Source organism: Crotalus tigris, unplaced genomic scaffold (genome assembly GCF_016545835.1).
Source record: "Crotalus tigris isolate CLP2741 ecotype Arizona unplaced genomic scaffold, ASM1654583v1 scf7180000019154.1569036, whole genome shotgun sequence".
NCBI lineage: Eukaryota > Metazoa > Chordata > Lepidosauria > Squamata > Viperidae > Crotalus > Crotalus tigris.
Window position 1 is genome coordinate 1,399,678 of NW_024097404.1, and position 25,962 is coordinate 1,425,639.

Genomic DNA, 25,962 nt, shown 5'->3' on the forward strand with positions numbered 1-25,962 from the left:
CAAATTGGGTAACAAATAAAAGTTAATGCCAAATATACTTCAATATATTATGTCTAAATGTTAAGTAAAGATGTTGGGAGATGTTGATGCAGATAAGATCAATGTTCCATTATGGCAATAAATGGAAGGACCTCAGTCCCTTGGATGATAGATGGCAAAAAAAAATAGCATTGCAATACAACTTTCTTAGCAACTATGAGAGCATCCAGGATGCTCTTCTGAATGTATATGAATATCTGTAAATGTTAATAGGTTTTCCAATACAATGTTAATGTAGAATAGGATAACATTAGACAGGAATAAGATTCCATGGAACATGCCAACCTTATATGAATTATTGAAACATTGTGAATGTTACAGTACCAATATTTTGTTTTCAGAGAAGCACTAAGAATTCTATATACATAAAACATCATTTTGTTTCTTAATTAGCCAGCTGGGTGACTTTGAGCCAGACACTTTATCTTTCCCCAAGTCATCTCACAGAGTTGTTGTTGTGGGGAAAAATTGGAGCAATAAGGGAATATTAGGTATGCTGCTTTGAGTTATTTATAAAAAAATTAAAGATGGGATATATAAGAAGCATTCAGTATCAATAACCCAAAACCTGGGCCACTGAGAGTCCAGTGACCAAGCATTAGAACAGAGATGGGTGAGGGGTGGGGGGCTGGAATACACAACCAATGAAAACATCAGGACTTTCTTTCCTGAAAGTTTTTCCCAATCTCTCTCTCTGTCTATCACTACCATATGTTCTTGCCTACAGTATCAGCTTACTTTGCCCTTTGCCACCCGAATCAAAGGGCCCACATCACACTTGGATAGCATAGCTTTTATGTGTGCTCTATTTTATGTATGCCCTATTTCCAGACAGGCAGCATATCCATTCTCATCCATACACATACCATATCATTTCCCCACTATCACTACAATACCACACTCACTTGGACAGCTGGATTCACTGGATATAACACTTTGGACCTCTGCCATCACCACTGTCACATTGCCTGATCTTCTATAGTTGAATGGTAGTGCCTTCATTCTGGCACCATATGCTGCTGAACATCTGATCGGAACTGCTGCTGCCCTCATCACTCCACTGGCAGCTCAAAAGATGACCCAGTCAGCAATGCAGTCCAGCCTGGGTCTTGATCAAACAGGTTGATGAATACCCCTTCCTCCTTGTTATCCAAAGGTCATTCCTGAAGTTGTCTGTCCTGAGAATTATGCTACTTTACTTCCCAAAAGAACAGAATAGTGTAAAATCCAGCTAATCTGCCTGGGTAATCCTATGTCTGAAGCTAATGTATTTTAACCACAGTACTTATATAAAAAGGGCAGGATAATAAAATGATTTATTGATTTATTGATTCAATTTCCCTGGATTCACACAGGCAAGTTCTTTTTTCCAGGAAAAGTTTACAGTATTTACTTTTTGAAAAAGCAGATGGGAGAGCAATATATCTAAACCTAATTTTTTTTTTATAGTCTTGGAAAGGTAAATGCTGTTAAATAGTGTGCTGTTTTCTAGGTAGAATGTTTAGCCCAAGCTCATTCTATGATATCCTATGCACTAAGTTCTGTATCCTTGATTCTTTTCAGGAGAATCTAATTAGCCTGGTAAATTTTAAGTAAGGAACCGAAAGCCCACAAAATAGCAACTCTTTTGCATTTTGACTTTCTCCCTTGATAGATGTTTATTTGCCAAAACTAATAGGAGTAAACCCAAGGAACAAAACTTGGATCATTATTATTTATTAATTGTACAATCAATAAGCAAACTATCCTAATAATTGTCTGTCTCCAAGCTTTCTTGCTTGCGCTTTCTCAATTTCCTATCTATTTATGTAACAGTCCACTTCTTCCCCACAAAGAATCTGACCAAGAGGTTTGGACAAGGGATTTTTATTATGTTGTCAGGTTACTGACCAACATGTTTTCCCTGTAGTTTTGGATTATAGCTTTTATCACTTGTATCTGTTAAGGTCAGCTGGAGTACATGAAATGATCACTGCATCATCAGCATCAGCATCAATATGGGAATATTGAGGCCTGCAAATTGGGAAGGATAGAAAACTGGTTTATCTAAAGTTTTGGCCATACAGAAGTGGAATAGATTGAGCATCAGTATGTAGACATCTTAAACCCTGATTTCTCTTCAGATCATGTAAATCGTGGCTCCTATATCGACATATTCTAATTTCTTGATTGAAGATTTCCAGACTTGGGAACTATATACAGTAGCTTTATGTTTTTCCAAAGGTTATTGACATTACCTTTTTCCCACAGTTTTTTTGGTTTCTTTAATCTCCTTGCCAGATATTATTACCTATTATCCCACTTCCAACATTAGTTCCATATCTTATGGTAGTTCCTGAAATATCTATAGTCTTCTGAAGTGGATGCTGTCCAGCACTCACTGGAGAACAGCCTAATGCTGGGAAAGATTGAGGGTAATAGAAGAACGGGTTGACAGAGAATGAGGTGGCTGGATGGAGTCACTGAAGCAGTAGGCATGAGCTTAAATGGACTCCAGAAGATGGTAGAGGACAGGAAGACCTGGAGGAACATTGTCCATGGGGTCGCAATGGGTCGGACACAACTTCGCAACTAACAACAACACTCATATCCTAGTTATATTTCAGTTCCAGTAAAACCTGTTTCTTGAAGAGATTTATTTTGTTGTCAAATGTTCCCCAGTGTCTAACAAAAGCATCCTTTTCTCTGGCACCATGTTCATTCATTCCAGTCTCTGAGCTCTGCCTATCTAGTTGTCCTTGCACACGGAACAGGTAACATTACTTTCTGGAAGGTCTCATCCATATAGCTGCCTGCTTTTCTAAGCATTTCCAGTCACCTTGACTTCAAGGGAACAGATTTGGTTCATGACAGTCAGAAGCTTATTGCACTGAGCAAAAATCCATGACTAATTACCAACTGACAGACACTAGTACATTTGATACTCTATGCAATAAACTGAAAAACAACCTTTACCTGCTAATTTTCTACCTTCAATATATTTATTATTCATAACTTTGTATTCTTATTTAAGAATATGAAAATGGCCTTTATTAACTGATTGTATTTTTACACTGCTGATTTCAGACATAATTGTGGCTGTTTAGAACAAAATAAGTGCCATTAAATCAAAAAAACAGTCCCATCCCACAATAAAACTTGGCATCTAGAATGACTTCATTCTTCAGCAACCAAAAGCTCTGTGGAGGTGATGGAATGTACTCTGGATTCCCTGGAGAGAGGGAGTGCATTCCAGAGAAGTAAAAGGTAGCTCAGTTCAGGTAGTTTGTGTGAGAGAAAGAGGATGAAGACAGCCCTCCCTAATAGTTTTCAGAATATATGCTTGCTGTAGATAGTAGGGTGCTTCAGTTTTGTAAGATTTTGTGTATAGGTGTGGAGCAAGAAGAAATCTGCTTAGAAGAATCACCATGTGCTTTTGGTTTCAGGAGTTTGACAATGGAATATTTCTTCAATGCTTCACTTCCCCCTCCCGCCCAAAAAAAAAAAAAAAAACCCATCCCTGTAAGGGAAGGCAATATCTGGATCTCCAGAGACAAATTTCTATAAAGCAGAGCATAAGTTGTTTGGAGTAGCAATTCAATACTTTTACAGAGTTTGGATTCATAGTAAAATGCATCATTACTCTTAGTTGTTGGTCCTCCTTTTGCTTTCCTTCCTTATTTACTCAAGAGGAATTCTGTTAAACATTTTTTAAAAATTCAAGTGTCGATGGGGCCACTTCTGTCCATCTATTTATCCATTTATCTGCCCCACACACATCCACACACAGGATTTGTCTCTGCATAATCCTGATTGATTCTCCTCTACCAAATTTTGTTCTCTACCTGCCTAGTTGGGTATACTTCCCCAATTGTCCTTTTTGTATTAGGGCTAGGTAAGATCCATGGTCAAACCATTGAAGCGTACTGGGTGCAAAGACCAGTCAGTCTCTTCCATCCCAGTCTTCTGAAGAGATTGTTGAAAAGAAAAATTGGAAGCAGAAACTTCTATAGGAAAGCCAGAATATGAATCTAACAAAAATAGTTTTTCATTTATGTTATCAGGGACCTTCAGTTAGATACTGTCAGGACCCAGTGATTTATTAGATTAGATATTAGATATTAGATAATGTTTATTTTCATTTTATACTGTGGGCACAATGGCACACATTAAAAATAAAATTTAGTTGCTTGTTTTCAAAATTTATCATTGTGTAATCTGTCAAGATGTCCTAAAACATCTTCTCTCGTTACTTTTTGGCTTAGGTATTATAATTCTGTCCTGAATAAGTCAATGCAGCATCAGGTATCTGTCCTTTAATTACTACTTTATAGTGTTTACTATAGATGTTATATTTCCATCTTCTACATGAAGATATTCAGTGATATGAAGATAGCTATCATATTTCTTCTTATTTTTAAATAAAATACTTTTTTAAAAGAAATTTTATTGGTTTTTAAATTTTTACATCAGAGTGCTTAAGAAACAACGTGGTGCTGGGTGTATCAATTATCCAAAAGCAAAATCATACATATATAGCTCAAGTTAGTTCATTAAAAGTTCCCGCTCTATTTCCCTCATATAATATTACATATTCAAATTAATACTAGATAGAGTTCAATCAATCAAATCAGTCATCAATCACATTTCAGTTATAAAAATCCAAATCCTGTTTTTAAGCTTTACTAATTTACAGTTACCATATTCCAATTAGCCTTGAATAAACATATTATTAACACTTCGGGTATCCCTCATTTCCCTTTTCCCTAACATAATAATTCTATCTAAAATAAATATATTGTTCCAACAATAACATTCTTATATTTTCCACATATAATCTAATTCTTAATCTAATAAATCTATTAATACCATCTCTTATCACAGATCCCTCTTTTTCTCCTATTACAAAATAATTGTCTTATTTCAAAAAAAAATATCAGTCCAAAGGATACATTTCTATCTATTTTAAATGTATATTCTATCAATCAATCAAAAGTCTTTTTAACTCATTAGATAAAATTTACCCCTCCAAATAATTATCATATCTAATACAAAATATTATTATAAAAATATCCTTTTACAGAATTCACGTGTTAGTTATTAAATCAGTCAAAATCTCTAAAATCTCTTTTTAACCATTAGATGAAATTTTGAAACACATTTTAAAATCTAACTCTAGCTTTCTTTCCATAATAAAGCTTCTGCGTCATCAAACCTCAGTATTTGAATAGAGGTATTTTTCGACATTTCAGACTGGTCAAGGTTTTTAAAAACACTTTTTAATGTTTGTATTTCCATAATTATCTAATGGTATGTGCCAGTGGAAGCTCCTGTAGATTACATATGCTTATTTTCATTTTGTACATTAAAGCATTGTGGTCTTATTTTGTTTGCATACAAAAGTCATTTTAAATGGCTCATACTGAATTCCCAGTTTCATTTCCACTGTCCCTTTACATCTGGATCCTAAATGTTTACAACTAGAAATTTCTGTTTGTACACTGATTTAAGGCTATAGTTGAAATAAAATTAGTAATGCTAATTACTGTAATTAGATTTCTTCAGTCTCCTTATGAATTTCACAGCCCTTATCATTTACAGGACAGAAGAAAGGTTTTCTCAAGAGAGATGAAATTAACTGGTATGGTAATAAAATCCTTAGCTTATTAGCAGGTGAGGCAGAGATGTGCTAACATAGCATCTCTGTCACTGCCCAAATTGTAGAGGTGGCATAAATAAGAGAATGCTGAAATTCTAATGTAGGTTGCTGCACTATAAAACTGCAGGTATCAAATAAATGACAATGCATCCTTTTGTTGGCCATACTGGTTCAAGACATAACATCACAATTGGAATTCTATTCATTCTTTTTGACTCCCTAGAATTATTTTTGGTGAAGAGTGATGAAGAAATATATTAAGTAATAATTAGAATGAGACGGAAAACACAGAATATCATCTAGAAAAGAATGAAAATTGAGTTTTAAGAATATAAATTTGTAATATGCACATATTTTTGTCAGTGACCGCAGATATGATCTAATCAGGTTTAGCTTTTAGAATTAAAGTAAGTTTCTTAATATAAACACTGAGATGGCATTATTTGAGCATTACAAATATTTGTCTGTCTGAAAAGCATATTAAGAAGTGTCAGCATAATTCATGAAAAGATAAAAAAGAATGGAACATTTTAATTTGGTTAAGAAACATATTTGTACTATATAGTTATAATAATAATAATAATAATAATAATAATAATAATAATAATAATAATAATAATAATAATAATAAAGTTGGAAGGGACCTTGGAGGTCATCTAGTCCAACCCCCTGCTCAGGCAGGAAACCCTATACCATTTTGGACAAATGGCTGTCCAGTTTCTTCTTAAAAACTTCCAGTGTTGGAGCATTCACTGCTTCTGGAGGCAGGTTGTTCCACTGGTTAATTGTTCTAACAGTCAAGAAGTTTCTCTTTAGTTCTAGGTTGCTTCTCTCCTTGCTTAGTCTCCACCCGTTGCTTCTTGTCCTGCCTTCAGGTGCCTTGGAAAATAGCTTGACTCCCTCTTCTTTGTGGCAGCCCCTGAGATATTGGAACACTGCTATCATGTCCCCCCTCGTCCTTCTCTTCATTAAACTAGACATACCCAATTCCAGCAGCCGTTATATGTGTCAAGCCCCACGGGGCTTGCCATTCGGTGGGGGGGGGGAGCGGAGGAACAACCCCACCACCGCCAGTCCACACAGTCAACAAACCCACATGTCCTGGTGTCTCGCCGGTTGTTGCAGAAGCTGCAGGGGCCAGCGCTGAACGCTCCGTCGGCCAGCTGAGCGTCGGGGACCGGCCGGCAGTGCCACGTGACTATTGCCCCTCACCAGCCACCGTAGAAGCTACAGGGGCCGGCGCTGAATGCTCCGCTGGCCAGCTGAGTGTCGGGGACTGGCTGGCACCGCCACATGCCTATTGCTCCTAGCCGGCCACCGTAGAAGCCACAGGGGCTGGTGCTGAACGCTCTGCCGGCCAGCTGAGCGTCGGGGGCCAGCCAGCAGCCGAGCAGATGGACTCACCTACTTTCACGCCTGCAACAGTATGCTCTGCCGACCACCTGGGGACGGAGACCAAGCTCTGCGGGACCCAGCATCGCAGCACTAGAAGAGGGCATGGAGAGCTCTCCCGGCTGGAATACACTGAACGGCCATACTCACCAAATCCTAGGGAATGGGACGTGCGGCGGCAGCAGGCGGACAGGCGCTGGACCAAGGGGGGCGGGGTTTCATGGGAAGAGGGATTAGGGCACAAGGGAAGACTTATAAGGGTGATCAGGTGGATGGTGGTTTGTGGGCAAAGGGTGGGGATGTGGGCATAGTCATGTTATAAAGAGCACTGGGAACAAACCATTCCCAGTGCTGACTTTGTTAGTTAGGCAGTGAATAAACTTCCTGACATGCACTGAGTTCCTGCGTTCCTGGTTTTCATTCCGGACGACTAAGGACTTGGATTGACAATATACTTTAGCCTCCAGTCCCCTAATCATCTTTGTTGCTCTTCTCTGTATTCTTTCTAGAGTCTCAACATCTTTTTTACATCATGGTGACCAAAACTGGATGCGGTATTCCGAGTGTGGCCTTACCAAGGCATTGTAAAGTGGTATTAACACTTCACGTGATCTTGATTCTATCCCTCTGTTAATGCAGCCTAGGACTGTGTTGGCCTTTTTGGCAGCTGCAGCACACTACTGGCTCATATTTAAGTGATTGTCCACTAGGACTCCGAGATCCCTCTCACAGTTACTACTATTGAGCAAGCTACCCCCTATAGTATACCTGTGCATTTGGTTTTTCTAGCTTAAATGTAGAACCTTACTTTTTTCACCACTGAATTTCATTTTGTTAGATAGTGCCCAGTGTTCAAGTCTGTCCAGATCCTTCTGTATCTTAAGCCTGTCTTCTGGAGTGTTGGCTATTCCTGACAGCTTGGTGTCATCTGCAAATTTGATGAGTTCCCCATCTATCCCCTCATCCAAATTGTTGATGAAGATATTGAAGAGCACTGGGCCCAAAACAGAGCCCTGGGGCACCCCATTACATACTTCCCTCTATGTAGATGCAGTTCCATTGAGAACCACATGCTGAGTACGGCTGGTCAGCCAGCATCTGGTGGCGATGCTGTCTACCCTACAACCTAACTATTTTGGTTCACATTGAATAAAGTAATCCTATCTATTTTCATTGCTCGTTTGTTCAGCATTCTTATCATTGGTTCTTTGGATTCTAGAAGCAGACCTATGAATATAATTAAGACTGGAAAATTGATATCACAATTTACAGCAGAAACCATGATTTCAAAATCTCTATGTTCTATGGAGATTCTCAGTCACTCAGCTCATAGTTATCCCAAAGATGCTTTTTCACGGGGGAACTGGACTTTCTTGTTTTCTTTGAAGATGTTTTGTTTCTCATCCAAGAAGTTTCTTCAGCTCTGACTGGATGGTCTTCAAAAAAAAACAAGAAAGTCCAATTGCCTCATGAAAAAGCATCTTTGGGATAACCTCTATTTTCAAACTATGATTTCTTATTCTAATTTGCCCAATAGCTTCTTACATTAAATTATACTTTGTTTTGTTTAATCTCTGAAACTGTGGCTTGTTCCATTAACAATACAGTACGTGAACAATCAGAGCGGTTGTGAGAAGCAGTTCAGTCTAGATCTCCAGCTCTGTTCCAGGCTGTCTTAATCCTGAGTTGATCCTTTTCTAGACTTTCTGCTGTAGCACTTAGACACATTCTCTTTTTGGGGGGAAGACTATTTTTACAGTCTGAGAAATTGTGAACGTTTATATGCACCATTTGGGAAAAAAAGAAAAACATTTGTGCTGAGCAAATAAAAATTTGGCTGAGTCCAACTACCTTTGATAAAGTTCTGAGGCATGTAACCTGAGGCACAAATTATAAATCCATTTTTCCTTATGGTATTTGTATGTGAATATGTGTGACTATGGTGGAATAAATGAAATTTCTACTTGTATGTTTTGTTTCTGTTTAAGAAGGCTGTCATTTTATAACCCTCACATTGGAAATAAGCTTCACTGAAATCAGCTATACTCATATCTGAATAGGCACTGGTAATGTATCCAAACTTTCTATAGAAAAGTAAAAGTGCTTCCAAAGATAGTTTTGCATTTCCCAAAAATAAGGGACAGGAGAGAACCTGCTGCAATGTTGTTTGTGTGGTTGAGTTTATTGCTTAATTCTCTTTAAGGATAAGGAGTTTATTGCTTAATTATCTATAAGAAGGCTGAACTCTTATACATGTTTACCAGCAAATAAGCTGCACTGAATCTAGTTAGAGTAATTTCTAAATAAGCATATAGAACAGCTTTTCTAACTCATGCCCTTGGTCATTTGCAAGATAGCATGCAGAAGGAACTATATGCATTTGATATGCAATGAAGTGGTATTTATAAGTCATGCCCTTGATTACTTCTAGATAGGCATACAGAGAAAAGTATTGGTGTTTTCACTCATTTTAGAACAGGCATTTTTGCAACTATTTGCAGTTTAATTCCAGTTTAACTTGATCTCCTTAAAACTGAAATAGAATTCTTAGAACCTTTAAACGTTTCTCTACTCTGATGTGAACATAATAGAAGTAAATATAATAAATCAATTATTTGGTATCTTGTTTGGCCTATATAAAGACCATCTCTAGGATTTGAGAGAGATAGCAATAACGAGAGAGAGGGAGAGGGAGAGGGAGAGGGAGAGACTGTTTCTATCCCAAAGTGCATGAGAATCATTTGGCTCCAACAGAAGTAATCCTGACAATTTGTGATGTGACAGAGAATGGAGAACTTCATGAGCACCCATATAACTACTGCAGCTACAATGCTGTTAGGCCATTCTAAATCCTCTCCTCATTATGGGTTCTTCATTTAGACAGCAATGTATATTATCTCAGTTGCGAAGCACACAATTAACATTCTGCTCTTCTTTACAGCCTTTCCGCCACTTTATATTTTACAACTAATACCATGTTCGGATACATTATAGCAGCAATCAGTTAAAGGACAGTTTGGCGGCTATACTAAAAATATAAATTCCCTGAACATGCACAGCATTGTACTATAAAATCCTAGTATCTGTATGGCTATAGAGATAACATTTTTTTAAAAAAAAGTTCCTATATGCTAAAGACAACTATAAGAAAATAAACAGCATTCTATAACATAAAGAGCTAATATTTAAAAATAAAACTAATAAAATGAGCATCTGAAACCATAAATAGATTTGCCTTCATTTAGCTACAAAAAGTTTTCTGTTAAAAAAATAATTTACCTATCCCAACCCATCTGGTGAGTTCTGGCACGCTAATTCCAGTCCAGATGTTGACAGTGAGCCTATTTGCTGTCTCACCATCTTCTGTTCTCTGGAGGGGTTGTTCTGAGATGAAATGGGACAACTCGCCGCAGACAACTCATTGTGGCCAACTCACAATGGCCAACTCATTGCAGGACAACTTGCCATGGTCAACTCACTGAGGGACAAATTCAATTTAATTACTTAAAATAAATAAAAATGTATTTTAATTTTTGTCATTCATATTTCATTCTGTCCCTCTTTTTGCATCCTTTCATTAATGATTCTATGCCACCATTTCTTTGATGCTAGTGTAACTTTTGTCCTGCAGCAGATTGTCCCATGGCAAGTTGGCTGTGATGAGTTGTCCCACAGTGAATTGGCCATGGACTGTGGGCAGTTGTCATAGACCCTTTCTGAGGTGGGACTCTGTGAAGTTCCAGACTCAGCTGTATCACCCCTGAGCTGCTAGGGTAGGAAGCGGACTAATATCAGAAGTCACTGCACGTAGCATAATTTTGAACTATGTTTTATGCTGAAATCTCTGAAGAAATCCAAAATTCCTTGTGGTATTTTTGTAAAAATATTGTTATTTAAAAACAACTCATCCTTTTTTAAAGGTTTATTTCAATGCAATGCAAATGGTAGACTGGGTTTATGCACAAAGAGTCTGGAAGGAGCAATCAGCTTGTATTCTTCATCATTCCTTTTTTTTATGAACTGAAAATACAGACTCATTCTCATTTAAAGGCATTTTTTAAAAAAATAATAATAAAATTCTACTTTGAATTTTTTTTTTATTCCTGAGTAGGAAGTCCCATCACATCAATTTTATGATTCCTAAGTAGGATTCCTATCATATCACAATTCTGATTTAGATATGGATATAGAATATAGATAATCCTATTGATTTGAGCAAAGGTATGTTTTTAAAAAGCAGCTAAGTCTAGAGTGGGAAAATATGCTTTGCCAATTCATTTTCTTATCAGCAAAGACAGTGTAGAGGAAAAAATCTTTTTTTTTTTTAACAACCTTAAAAGTGAAGCACTAGAAGAAATAAAAGAAAACCGAAGGCACCTAAATAAAGAGTTTAATGAATGAACAACTCTTTTAAATTGGGCTTCTTTCTTATGCAATGGATTATTTTTTTAACCGTGTGGTAATTTATATGCCAGTCAATTTGCATATATTAACCCAAGCCCTCCACTAGCTTTTCCATGTATTTTCCCTTTCTGACTCACATCTTATTATAACTCTTTTGGGACTGGACAAATTAATGCTGTTGAGGCTATATTAATTCATCCAATGTATGCTGTGCAGGGTTTTTTTTAAAAAAATAATTACTGGCTGCATGATGGATTTGTATCTCTGAATGAAATTATTCACTCGCCTTAGCCTTCTCTTCCAAGCAGCCTGAGAATCAAGAACAAGGAGGCAGGATGGAAGGAGAAAGAGCAAGATGACAATGATAAAAAGGATGAGATGGCTTCCTTTGGGAAAATGCAGGTGGGAAGCCAGAGGAGCAGGAAGGGGAAGAGACTGAGCATAGGCTGGATACTTAAGCTGTTTTATCAGGAGAAAATCCCTATGTTACTTTATCAAATGAATTCATTGATGTAGAGTTACAGAGGGGGAGAAAACAACTCAAACACAATGAACTTAAGAAAAAAATGAAAGGAAATAAAATTTAATTAATTGCATCATCTTCTAGACATGGATTGCTTTGATGGACACATCCCTCTTCGCAGTCTCTTTTCATTTCATTTTAATAAACAATTTGAGAATCCTGATTGGAATGTTTTCATGAAATATTTTACTTAGTACCCTTAATTTTAAATATTTTTCTTTATATAGCCTCAGTTTTGAATGGTACTGTCAATGATTAATTACAAATGTATTACAAATCTGGAGAATCGGACATTTAAAATTCAAATTTCATTTTTCAAAGTAGTTCAAAACCATTGATGCAATACAAATAATCATAATCATAATATATCTTGCACCCTGATTCTGCTAATCTTAATTTTTGAAAGTTTTTTCCAATAATTTCTAAAAACTGATATTCTTTATCAAGTGAAAATGTTCTCCTAGATGATACATGAAGCTTCAGTAACCTTCCCCAATATGAAAATATTTTACCCAGAGTACCTTAACAATATTCCTTGTTGTACTCATTGTTCACCACTTTTTGTATTCTGGTGGTAAAAGACATTTAGCATCATCATTCATTCTTATCTAAGTCTGAATAAATATGAAGTAAAACAAATCGCACGCTGGAGCAAAAATAAGTAGAAAAGCAATTTGGACAAGAGGATAGAAATAAGCATCAATAGAAAAGTAGTATTATCAGCTGGGAAGCTAGACAGGTGAGTATAGCAAGGGAAAATGATATATCTAGTGGTCTATGCTGTGGTGATGCAGTGGTTAGAATCAGTGGTGGGATTCAGCCAGTTTGCACCACTTTGGCAGAACTGGTAGCTAATTTTTTATTGCCCAGGCCCAGAATGGACTTCTGGAAGTGGTATCCACACAGAGAACCGGTTGTTCACATATTTGAATCCCACCACTGGTTAGAATGCAGTATTACACTTCGGGTCTCACCGGCTCAAGTTGACTCAGCCTTCCATCCTTCCAAAGTCAGTAAAATGAGAACCCAGATTGTTGGGGGCAATATTCTGACTTTGTAAACCACTTAGAAAGGGCTGTAAAGCACTGCAAAGCGGTATATAAGACTAAGTGCTACTGCCATTGCTATGCCCTGATCAATAGCTTTTATTCAGTCCTTGTTTAGAATTTTGGAAAGCAGAGTGACTTGACTCAAATTGTTTGTGAGGCCATCCAATGAAACACATGTTCTATTCATATTTTCCATTTAAGAATCTGAACCTTTAAGCTCTTCATCAGCAAACATAAGAATACACTTTGAGTTGGGCCCCTGAAGAAGATCCTAAGCTAGAAACAGAAATATATGGCAAGCATATTTATTGCAGATTGTAAACCTTTTTTATATATTCTAGCTCAGAGGTCTCCAACCTTTCTGGGCTCGTGACCCAGAGGGAAGGAGAGCGGTTTGCAAATTGGTGCATGCACAAGCATGCATACAAATGGCACTAGGCATGCCGGCGCAGCACTAGTAGCCCCGTTCACACATGCACAAATGGGCCATGCACATCCACCCAGCACTAGTGGCCACATTTGTATATGTGCAAATGGGCCATGCACACCCATCTGGCACTAGCGCCCCATTTTCATATGTGCAAATGGGCAGTGCACACCCGCTCTGTGCTAGTGGCCCCATCATGCATGCGTAAATGGGCCGCGCAACCCATCCAGTGCTAATGGCCAATTTGCACATGTGCAAATGGGCCGCGCACACCCACCTGGTGATAGCGGCCCCATTCGTACCCACATGCATGCACAAAAAGGGCTGCGGATGCTAGTGTGAATGGGGGGAGTGTGTACGCATGCAAGCATGCACCAGCCAGCCATTTCTGCGGCCCACTGGCCAAGAGGCCATGGCCTGGCAGTGGCTGCAGCCCATAGGCTCTAGCTCCTTGAGCTGAGCCTAGGAATGAACTGGATATATTGGTCTGTAGGAAAATGACACTAATTAAATGTTCAAATCCATATTATTAACTGAACTCCACAGAGTATGGAATAGAATACAAATGCAGAATGATTAGCCATGGGAGTGATAGAGAAGGAGGAAGAAAGCAGGGAGGGGAAGAATTATTTTTTGGCTAGCATATGAAATTGTTGATTTCTATAACAAAAATTTGATGTATATATAATCATATAATTTGTCATCATCTCCCTCTAGTCTTTCTTCATTCTCTATTTTCCATCTCTCAAATCATACATGGATACTTACTGTACCTTTTTTGCCAAATGTCAGGACTTTCTTTTAGATTTAACAGGAAAGTTTTCACCTTTGATCTCTGTTTAATATAAAATGTGCAGATTGCTATAGCTTTATCTCAGGTATATAATGCTGTGCAAGTGCTTTGATTTAACAAATAATGATTTGAAAATGCCAGATTTAATATGTTTTAACTGAACTCTGTTTCAAACCAAATAAACCTTGGCATATAATGCAAGTTAAAAATAATTTACGAAAAAAAGAATACTGCTATGCCTACATAAAGCACACTAAAGTCAAGAATCTGAATATGTTAATTTAGGCTATATATGAGGAATGTCTGTGGGCAGAATGAGGATCATTGAATCTGACATAACATTTGGTCCAAGGCTATAAAACAATATATTTGCACTTAAATTTCAAGAACAAACTTAGGCTTTATTAGTAAATTCAAATTCACATTGTTGTAGAGGAACTTACATTTGTAGAGGAACTTACAAGAAAGAAAATGGTAAGAGAACACCTATCCGACCTTGATGAATATAAATCACTGGGACCCGACAGATTACATCCTAGAGTTCTGAAGAAGCTGGCAAATGTTATTTCAGAACCATTGTACCATATCTTTCAAAAATCCTGGAGCACCAGGGAAGTACCTGATGATTGGAAAAGGGCTGATATGGTTACCATCTTCAAGAAAGGAAAAACAAAAACAAATAAAACCCAAATTTCCGGTTTGCCATTGCGGATGCTGCGGAAAATGGAAGGCAAGCTCCGTCTTCCGCGTTCGGTTTCGTTCTGCTGGGGGATCCTGGAAAGGGTCAAAAGTTGCCCTGTAGGGGCGATGAGCAAGAAGGGGACCCCGCATGATTGCGGAAGGGTGGCAGCCCTTCTGTTCAATCCCGGGCAGCCCTCCAAACTGGTGGAGGAACGACCAACCATAGTAATATGGCTCATCACTAGGCTGCAGACAGCCAAAGTCAAACTCACTACCAAGCACTTCTAAAAGAATGTGGATGAAACTGGGTGAGATCCAATCTTCTCTTTATCCTAAATATTTTCTTTTCCTGTAAAAGCTGCCCAAAGTATCTTTCCCCCTGTGAAGAGAGAGGGAAGGGAATTTCTATCCTACCCTCTAAGAATAGCGACAACTGACCACCCAGGGGAATTAAAGCACTAAAAGAACAACGTTAACCTAATTGGATTTATATGTTCCTGAAACTTGGGGACCAAAAGCTTTCTTATTTTTACTGGAGACTTTTGTTTTTATCTACAAAAAAGAAATAAAATTGGAAAAAGGATTATAAAAATTATGTATTTAAAAAACTTTATATGGCATCGGTGACATCTTGTGGTGAAGTTTGGTATTACAATTTGTTATCTCCTAAAAGAGAGTTGGCTCGAAGCCCAGACTTTAGATAAGACTCTTTTGGCCTTGGTACCACCTGTGATAAACTCAGCTGTAAAGAGAACATCTGGGCAGCATAACTGGCCTACTTAAACTATGAATGTAAACCTTTACTGACTTTCAGAGTTATATGTGGAGAATTGCCTTCCTATCTCTTTATTTGAGGAACATTGGTTACTATATGAGATGATGAAATATCTTGGACTATAAAATTTGCTTGACAAATGACTTCTACTATAAAGACTATCTATAAACACTGAAAGAAAGGTCCCATACCTAGTTATAAAATTATTTTTAACATCTGATTTTAAAGTTCTCAACATATTATTAAAAAAATATGGATGAAGACCAGGAAAAGATCCTTTCTATGTTGAAAGCAATACATGAAACCATTCTTTCAGCTTGTGATAAAATAAGACCTAAAATAAAAGAACAAGATGCCAGCTTAGATACACAAAACCAAACTTTGACTACAACCAAAGAACTAACATGCAGAAGATAACAGAAGAAGTGGAACAATCAATATTAAGACAGAGGACTAATCCAGAAAAGGGAGTGACAACACTGAAAATGGAAAAGACTTTCTATATAAATCAGAAGAAATTTGAGAAAGAAGAAGAACAGATTGAATGGAAGATAAACATATCAGGGCAATCATGGGAATTGAATAATATGGAGACAATTTAATGAATACAAATGGGCTAGTCCTTCGAAAAAATGGCAACTAAATGGTCTCCCTTATTTCAAATAACATATATAATAATAGAGGGAGATCTATTTGATGATCTGAAAGCACTGATATGGAAGGCTAGTTGGCAAAGGAAGAAAGCCAGAATAAGGCTGAAGAAAATTGGGAGTTGATTTGTTAGAGGGGATTTCATATTATTAATTAGAGGGTTAAAGGGAGAAGTTGAGATAAGGGGAATTTTAGTCATTAGATTTAAAATATTTGGAAATTAGTTGAACATAAGGATTTTATCTGTTTACTATTTAAAAATTAGATCTAAAAGAAAAATAATTAATTATTATGAATATGTTTGATTTATTGATTAACCCAGACAATATATATAATGATTTTGATTCATTAAAGGGGATATTGTATTATTAAGTAGATGATTATTATTAAGTGGAAAATAGATAACTTTTAGGAAATAGAACAAGACTATATTCAACTAGATAAAATGTATATTTTGAATATTAGATTCTGTTATGAATTGAGATAAGGGAAATTTTGGTTACCTAAAGCCTGAAAATTATAAATGTCAAATGTTAAATTGGAATATTGATGGGAAACTAAAAATTGGGAAAAAATAACAACAGGATATGGATTGTTCATGAAGTTTGAATATAAAAAGTAATTAAGATATGTATAAGCTAAAAATTTATTGATAAATGTAATAATGAGGTTTTAACTGAGTTGATATAATAAGAACTATATTAGCTTAAATACGAGACAATAGATATTAAGGGAAAAAGAGAGGAAATATTTGATGTTGTAACTTGAGATTTGTACTAAAAATTTTTATATGTTATCGAACTATTGATTGACCCAGCCACCACATTGCTTTTTAAATACTTAAATGTAAAATTGGAAAATTAATAAAATATTATTTAAAAAAAAGAAAGAAAGGGAAAAAAACAGACCCAGGAAACTACAGACCAATCATTTTAACATCATGTCAACACTGCTAATATTGAATATTCTTGCTTTGAGAAAATATGCAGAACTATCTGGTACTTTTAGAGTTAATTCAGAGGAGAATTAGAGAGGAGAGAAAAGCCCGGAAGTGAATCTTTGCCCTCCAGGTTAATTGGTAGATGTGAATCATGACCCCAAAATAGGGGAGGGGAAATGCCTGGAATATTATGTGCAAAGGAAGGGAAATTCAGATCTTGGCCTTTCATCATGCCGTGCTGACATTTTGTCACATGAATAAAAAGACTTTTTAGGATAAAATGCCTGGAAGTTCTTTGAAGTGTTTCATTAGTAGGAACCTTGACACGTTAATAACTGGGAAGATCCTGGAAAAGATAATAAAAAAAAAACAGAACTAGAAGCAAACAAAGTTATAACTAGCAGCCAGCATAAGTTTGTTAAAAACAGATCATGCCAAACCAATCTCATTTCATTCTTTAATAAAGTGACTAAATTAGTAGAGCAGTGAACGCTGCGGACATAGTATGCTTAGACTTCAGTAAGGCATTTGACAAAGTAGATCACAACCTGCTACTTAGTAAGCTATAAAAAGGTGAGATAGACAACAACACCATCAGATGGATCTGTAACTGGCTGACAAATCGTACTCAGCGAGTAGTGCTCAATGGTACTACATCCACATGGAGAGAAGTAAGCAGTGAGTACCACAAGGCTCCGTCTTCATTAATGACTTAGATGCTGGAATAAAAGAGGAACTCATTAAATCTGAAGATGACACTAAATTGGGAGAAATAGCCAACACCCCAGAAGACAAACTCAGGATCCAAAAAAAGCTTGACAAACTTGAACAATGGGCCCTGTCCAACAAAATGAGTTTTAATGTGGGGAAAAGCAAAGTTTTACATTTAGGTAAGAAAAATCAAAGGTTTAAGTACATATTAGGTGAGACCCGGCTCAAAAACAGCAACTGTGAGAGGGACCTTGGAGTCTTATTGGATGATCACTTGACAATGAGCCAGCAGTGTGCAGCAGCAGCCAAAAATGCTAATACAATCCTGGGTTGTATAAACAGAGGCATAGAATCAAGATCATGCGAAGTATTAGTAGCGCTTTATAAAACCCCAGTAAGACCACACCTGGAATATTGCAACCAATTTTGGTCACCATACTACAAAAAAGATGTTGAGATCTTGAAAAAAATTCAGAGAAGAGCAACTAAAATGATCAAAGGCCTGGAGACTAAAACATATGCAGGGCTTGAGTTTGGCTAATCTAAAAAGAAGAAGAAACAGGAGTGACATGATAGCAGTATTCCAGTATTTGAGGGGCTGCCACAAAGAAGAGGGCATCAAACTATTCTCCAAAGCACCAAAGGGAAAGATGAGAAACAATGGTTGGAAACTGATCAAAGAGAGAAGCAACTGGAATTAAGGAGAAACTTCCTAACAGTGAGGACAATTAACCAATGGAACAGCTTGCCTTCAGAAATCGTGGGTGTTCCATCACTGGAGATTTTTAAGAAGAGACTAGACAGTCACTTGTCTGAGATAGTATAGGTTCTCCTGCTTGAGCAGTGGGCTGGACCAGAACACCTCCAAGGTACCTTCCTATTTTATTCTACTCTTCTACATTCTTTATTCTCCTTGCTAAGGGAATATTGAGAAGATGGGACTTTGTGGACCGCTTTGCTTTAGATGAAAGAAGTATCTGGACCTGTATCTGGACCTTATTTTTATCTGAGAGAACAATGCATTTTTTCTAGCTAAGTGCCATCTATTATTGCTCTCATAGATTCTTTTAGGAAAGATAGGAATAAAGAAAAATATGTCTCCTCTATCATTTTTTCTAAAAGTGTGTGTCCGTCATATCGTGTTATAATTACCACACTTTGAGTAAAAGGAGGGAAACACGACAAAAGGAAGAAATGCTGGTTCCACACTCCAAGCTAAGCAGTTATAAATTTTTAGCATATTTTTTCTCAAAATAAAAAGGGCAATTAATTCATAAGGGAAGATAATTGTTAATTGCTGTTTCTCTCCCTGATACCTCCTTCTGTTTATATTAAACACTGAGCCTCAAGCACGGCTGCTCCTCTGAATCATAAAAAAGGATTTGTCAGCTTTATTGCCTGCTTGCTAGTTTCTTCCCATTCCCTCTGCCATCAGGGCATTTGAGGTGGAGGTATTTCTTTCTTCATCCCTTTGTCTTTCTATAAAAATGATTAGATCCTGAGCTACAGTGATAGAAATAATATTTCTGCATTGAAATATCTTACTAAGGGAACTAGTCTGATTTTTTTTTTTTTTAGGTTTTTTCAGGTAGGTGCTTCCTATCACTCAAAGGACATTATGAGCCATTACTTCTTTCCCCTTTTCACTGAACTCTCTCTCTCTCTCTCTCTCTCTCTCTCTCTCTCTCTCTCTCTCTCTCTCTCTCTCTCTGTGTGTGTGAATTTTTCTGTGTCTTGTGTGGTAAAAGATAGACACGAATAACTGTAGGAAAAGGAATAGCAGAATCTGACAGCAGAGGGAAAACTCTAATCAGCTATTGACCATTACAGATTCCTGTACATTTGACTTTTAGCAATAAATCAGTTTAACTGAATCTTCATGTGTGGACCTGGTCTTTTGTGCCTGACAGTTATTGAAAAATGGACAAGTTCTCCAGATGAAAGTTAGCCTTGGTACTTGGTAAGATGAGCCCCACAATGATCACATGGTATCGACCATTACAAACAGGTCTTCATTTAGAAACAGCTTCAATATTTCATTGTGCTACTGATGTTATATCCATGGATGGAGGAACGTGGTTTTAGACCAATGAATACTATTTCAAATATGGTGGTCCTTAAGGAAGGGTCTGTATTCATTGCAAATGATTTTTGGTAGTCCCTGCCTCCAATCTGCTGGGACATGTTTAGGTAAAGGAAATGCATAGCAAATAGCAGAAAGATTATTGATTGCTATGCAGAGTTGCCACCATAGCAAGCATAGAAAATTAGCATGTTTAATTCTATTTTATGTTTGTGAAAATTAGAAATATAAATATATATACTAGCAAACCTGAGGAAGCAGGTCATTGATAGGAAAGGTGGAACTAATTAGGTGACAATTCTCTATGTTAACTTATTGGTAAGAATGGCAAATGGAGGTTGCATGGCAAGTCTCTGTGAGCTCTCCAGATTTACAATGTAAACATTTCTGAGGTGATAGTAGCAACTGTTCTAATAGATCTATAAATTGTTAGCCCAGACAAAACCAGTCTCAGATATGTTTTAAACTGGATTCAGAAAAGTGGAAGTTGGAAAAACTAGTCTGAAAGTGTCCCAGAAAAGTGAGGGGGGAGGGGAACCTCATTAATTGAAATGTTTTTGCATTTTCCTACTTCTCCCATAATAAAATTTTATAAACAAGATGTTGGTTCACATATCTGGAAGACATTAATAATAATAATAATAATAATAATAATAATAATAATAATAATCCCCCAGTGAGGCACTACCTTGACGTGGTTGTGGGGCTTGTGTACTCTGAGGAAGATGAGAGCTATGCCAGAGGTTCAACCATACTGGACAGGTCTCATCAGAGGAGTCAGACAAAGAGTGTCTCTCCCATAAAAAATATGGTGAGACGTAAATTGCAGAATGCCATATCGGCTCGGACGTCGCCCGGGTTAACAAGGTCCGCGCTAGATATCGGAGTTCCTGGATATCTGGTGAAAAATGGGTTACAGGACTCAGGACTGTTGGTTGAGCAACCAGGGCCAGCAGCTGCAGAACTACTGGAAGAAAAGATGTTTACCCGTCGCAGATACACAGTGATTGAAAACAAAGAAATAATGATCTGTTACTATAGATCAAGTCCAACAAGAAGAGGATATCTAAAACGAATGCACCAGTTCTGGAAAGAACAACATCCAAAATCAGAAATAACAGAACAGAGACTAGCAGATCAACGCCGATTTATAACACGAAATAAAGTATTCACAGAAACAGAATTGGACGAACTGCAAAGATTTACCCAGGGCAAAGAAATCAAAACCTTACCAGAAGTAATTCAGAATGTAGAGGCAAACCAGGGGGAGTTGGCAGTGAAGGAATCCAGCAGAGATATACAACTGTTCTCATTTGGAAACCAGGCACCTCTTCCTCAGGAAGAACAAAACCCTCTAACTAAAGAAATAAAAGAATTGAAACAAAGAATAATGAGCATCTAGAACAGCACAAAAACAACAGAATAAGGCTGCCTGCATTGAAGCTTGTTCCAAAGAAACAGCTAGCACAAGCATTAAAAGATGCAAATACTGCAATATCAAGTATAAGCACCAATTCACTGCAAGAAACAAACCAACTAATGTACAGCACAGCTGCAGTTATAACAGAATATCTGGGATGTAAAATCAACAAAAAAGAAAAACAAACAAACAGTGCACCACAAAAATGGAAGGTTAGACTAGAAAATAAGATCAGCAAGTTAAGATCACGTGCAAGCAAGCTAGAACAGATGAAAGAAAAGAAGCTGAAGAACAAGAAGACCAAAGAATACCTAATCAAGAAATACCACTTAGAAACAAGGAAGATCAAGGAAGCACTGGAAATAATAAAGCAACAAATAACAGCTATAGCCAGGAAAATCAGTAGATATGAAGCTCAAATTGCAAACTATAGGCAGAACCTCCAATTTCAATCCAATCAGAAACGTTTCTACCAATCCATCAATGGAGAAACTGCAAGGAATCAGTCAGTACCTGACAAGGAAGAAACAGTGCAGTTCTGGAAGCAGATATGGGATAACCCAAAGAAATACAACAAGGATGCGGCTTGGTTAAAAGAGGTGGATGCAAATAAAACAGAAGTTGAAATGAAAGAACTAGTAATAACAACAAAAATGGTAGAAAAAAGAGCAAAGAAAATCAAAAATTGGTCAGCACCAGGTGAAGATGAACTGCATGGGTTTTGGTTGAAACATCTAACTGTTATACACCCACTCATTGCCAAACAGTTCAACAATATACTACAAGGAGGAGAAATTGAAAAGTGGCTAACAACTGGGAAAACCTACCTAATAATGAAAAATCCAGCAAAAGGGGCAACACCAGGTAACTACAGGCCAATTACCTGCTTACCAACAACTTTCAAATTACTAACTGGTGTGGTAGCTGATGCAGTACAACAGCATCTAGTTGAAAACAATCTCTTTCCACCTGAGCAGAAAGGAAACCGCCCCAATAGCAGAGGAACAAAAGATCAACTCCTAATAGACAAAATGATCTTGGAAAACTGCAAGAGAAGGAAGACCAACCTGAATGTGGCATGGATTGACTACAAAAAGGCATTTGACTCTCTGCCACATGATTGGATAATAAAGTGCCTAGAAATAACAGGAGTCAGTAGAAACATCAGAAAATTTGTGCAAAGATCGATGGCACAATGGAAGACACAGTTGCAGATCAATGGTGAGAGGCTGGGAGAGGTTAATATCAAGAGAGGAATATTTCAAGGAGATTCATTATCACCATTACTATTTGTTATTGCACTGTTTCCTCTGTCAACAATACTGAATAACTCAGGACATGGCTATCAAACATCAAAAACATCTGCCAGACTATCCCACCTCCTTTATATGGATGATCTGAAGCTGTATGGAAAAACATCATCTGAAATAGAATCGCTGCTCAACACTGTCCGTATATATAGCCAAGATATTGTAATGGAGTTTGGCTTGGACAAATGTGCCACACTTACTATCAAACAAGGAAAAATAGTGAAAACTGAAGGAATCAAGATGCCCCACGAAAATAACATTAAGAGTCTGGATGAGGAAGAGTACTACAAATACTTGGGTATCCTTCAAGCTGACAACATCAAGCACACTGAAGTCAAGAAAAAGATTAGAGGTGAATACATCAAGAGAGTGAAGAAGATCTTAAATCCAAACTCAATGGAGGAAATACCATAAAGGCAATCAACACCCCCAGTCATTAGGTACACAGCTGGAATAGTGGACTGGACTCAAGCAGAACTAAAAGCAATGGATAGGAAGACCAGAAAAATAATGACAATGAATCATGCCCTTCATCCACGCAGTGACATTGACAGACTTTATCTACCAAGGCAAATAGGTGGGCGTGGAATGCTACAAGTACATCAGATGGTTGAAGAAGAAAAAATGGCTTTGGAAGAATATCTGAAGAACAATGATGAAGATGCACTGAAATTAGTATATCAGGAAGGCTTACTGACTACTGGAGAGACCAAACTGGCCTACAAGAAAGACCAAATGAAGAACAGAATAGAGGCATGGGAAGACAAAGCACTACATGGCCAATACATAAAAAAATAGCTGGGAAAGCAGATAATAACAAGACCTGGCAATGGCTAAGAGCAGGAAAATTGAAGAAAGAGACCGAGGGACTAATTCTGGCTGCACAAGACCAAGCCTTAAGGACAAATGCATACAAAGTCAAAATTGAGAAGACAGCAACAGACAGTAAGTGCCGCCTATGCAAAGAAGCTGAAGAAACAGTGGACCACTTGGTAAGCTGTTGCAAGAAGATTGCACAGACTGATTACAAGCAGCGGCATGACAAAGTAGCAACAATGGTGCATTGGAAGATCTGCAAAAAATATCATTTGCCTGTAAGCAAAAACTGGTGGGATCATAAAATAGAGAAAGTCATAGAAAATGATAAAATTAAACTGCTCTGGGACTTCAGAATTCAAACAGACAAGCACCTGCAACATAACACCCCAGACTTAACAATTGTCGATAAGAAAGACAAAAAAGTCTGGATAGTGGACGTGGCAGTGCCTGGAGACAGCAGAATAGAAGAGAAAGAACTGGAGAAGATAACAAAATACAAAGACCTACAAATAGAAATAGAAAGACTGTGGCAAAAGCAAGCAAGGGTAGTACCAATAGTCATAGGCTCCTTGGGTGCAATCCCAAAACAACTGGAGCACCACTTGAACACCATTGGCATTGACAAATTCGCTATTAGTCAATTGCAAAAGGCGGCCTTACTAGGAACTGCTTCCATCCTGCGACGATACCTGTAATACCATCAAACATCCACATCTGCCTATCCCAGGTCCTGGGTAAGGACTCGATAGGTAGACAAAATGCCAAATCCAGTCTGAACATCTGGCTGACTGTGCGATGATCCATAATAATAATAATAATAATAATAAATAAATAAATAAATAAAAATTTAATGAAATATATTTTCTACCAATAGAGAAAAGCCTGATGATGTAATGGCTCCACAGGGCATTTGAATCTAAAATTGTACATTTTGCAATAACTTTACACATACATTAACCCCTAAATTATATCTACCCAGCTATATAATACTGGTAAATGTGTAGTTCAATTTAACAATGACAAAACCAGATTTAATCCTCAGGTTGTTATGAGAAACTAGAAGCACAAAGATAATAAGAAGGGAGCTGGCATGGATGCAGCATGGTATTGTCAATAAATTGAATGAAATGCAATGATATATTCACAGGTCAAAGTATAAAAGAAATTATTCCTGAACAAATCAGCAATATATCTAAGCTGACCAACCCAAGAGAGAAAATTCTGTCTTCAACCATGGAACAGCTGATTCTGTATTCTGCCTCAGCTTCATTTGAACTAGCTCCCAAGTGCAGTACGGTACCACAAAATGGCTGAGGTAATAAATGCAGAAAGATTTATTATCATATAATATTACATTTGTTCTGTATTTTGTATCTTCTGACCAGTCTATGCTTCTGTGTATCTATCCCATAATAATAATAAAATAGTTCTTTTCATATTTGGGTCTGGAAAATATTTCTTTATATCAATCCCACAGGTAGACTTGATTTTCTACCATTCTTTTGGAGAATATAATTAATTAAGTGATGTCAAATGTCTCTTTATAGGTCCCAAACAATATCTCAAGTGATCAAAAGTTGGTCAACATGCAACAGTCAGAGTTTGTGCCCAATCACATTTTAAACAATCTTATTCAGGGCAAGCCCGGTCATATTGTCAGATGAAACACCAGCAGCTAATCAGGTATGAGATTTGCTCTCCCTATTGATGTTCTCTATCTTGTTTATATTGCCTCTCTTCTCATTCACTGCATTCATCATTCTTCCAAAGTAATATGACACAATTGACCAACATATTTCACATGTATTGAGGCTACCCTTGGATGTTGTCAGATAAGGGAGAAAGTACTACTGTCTTACTACTATGATGATGACAACAACAAAAACATAAGGATATTTAACTCATGGGCTGGGGATAATATTATGGCAAACAATATTGGAACCCTGCAGGAAAAAATATGTCATTTAAGGCATGCTTGTGTAGTGATTAGGGGTTTGTTTAGTTTTTAATTAGAGGAGTGTTTTTAGAGTAAGTTTATGTGATTTTTTTTTTGCTTAGTCACAAATGCTATCTGAATGAAAATATCTTACTTCCTTAACAATCTGTAGAATAGAGAGGCAGTGACAGTGCCGAAAAAAGAAGTTATCAGAAAGAAAAATTGTAGAATGAAACAAAATTAGTGGTATTAAAAAGGGAGAGAAGATAGCATCATCTACTTTTACTTTTGGATCTATAGACTATTTATGACATGGGGCCTTCAGAGGCAATAAATTTGTATGTCAGTGTAAGTAAACTGCAGGAAGTAAC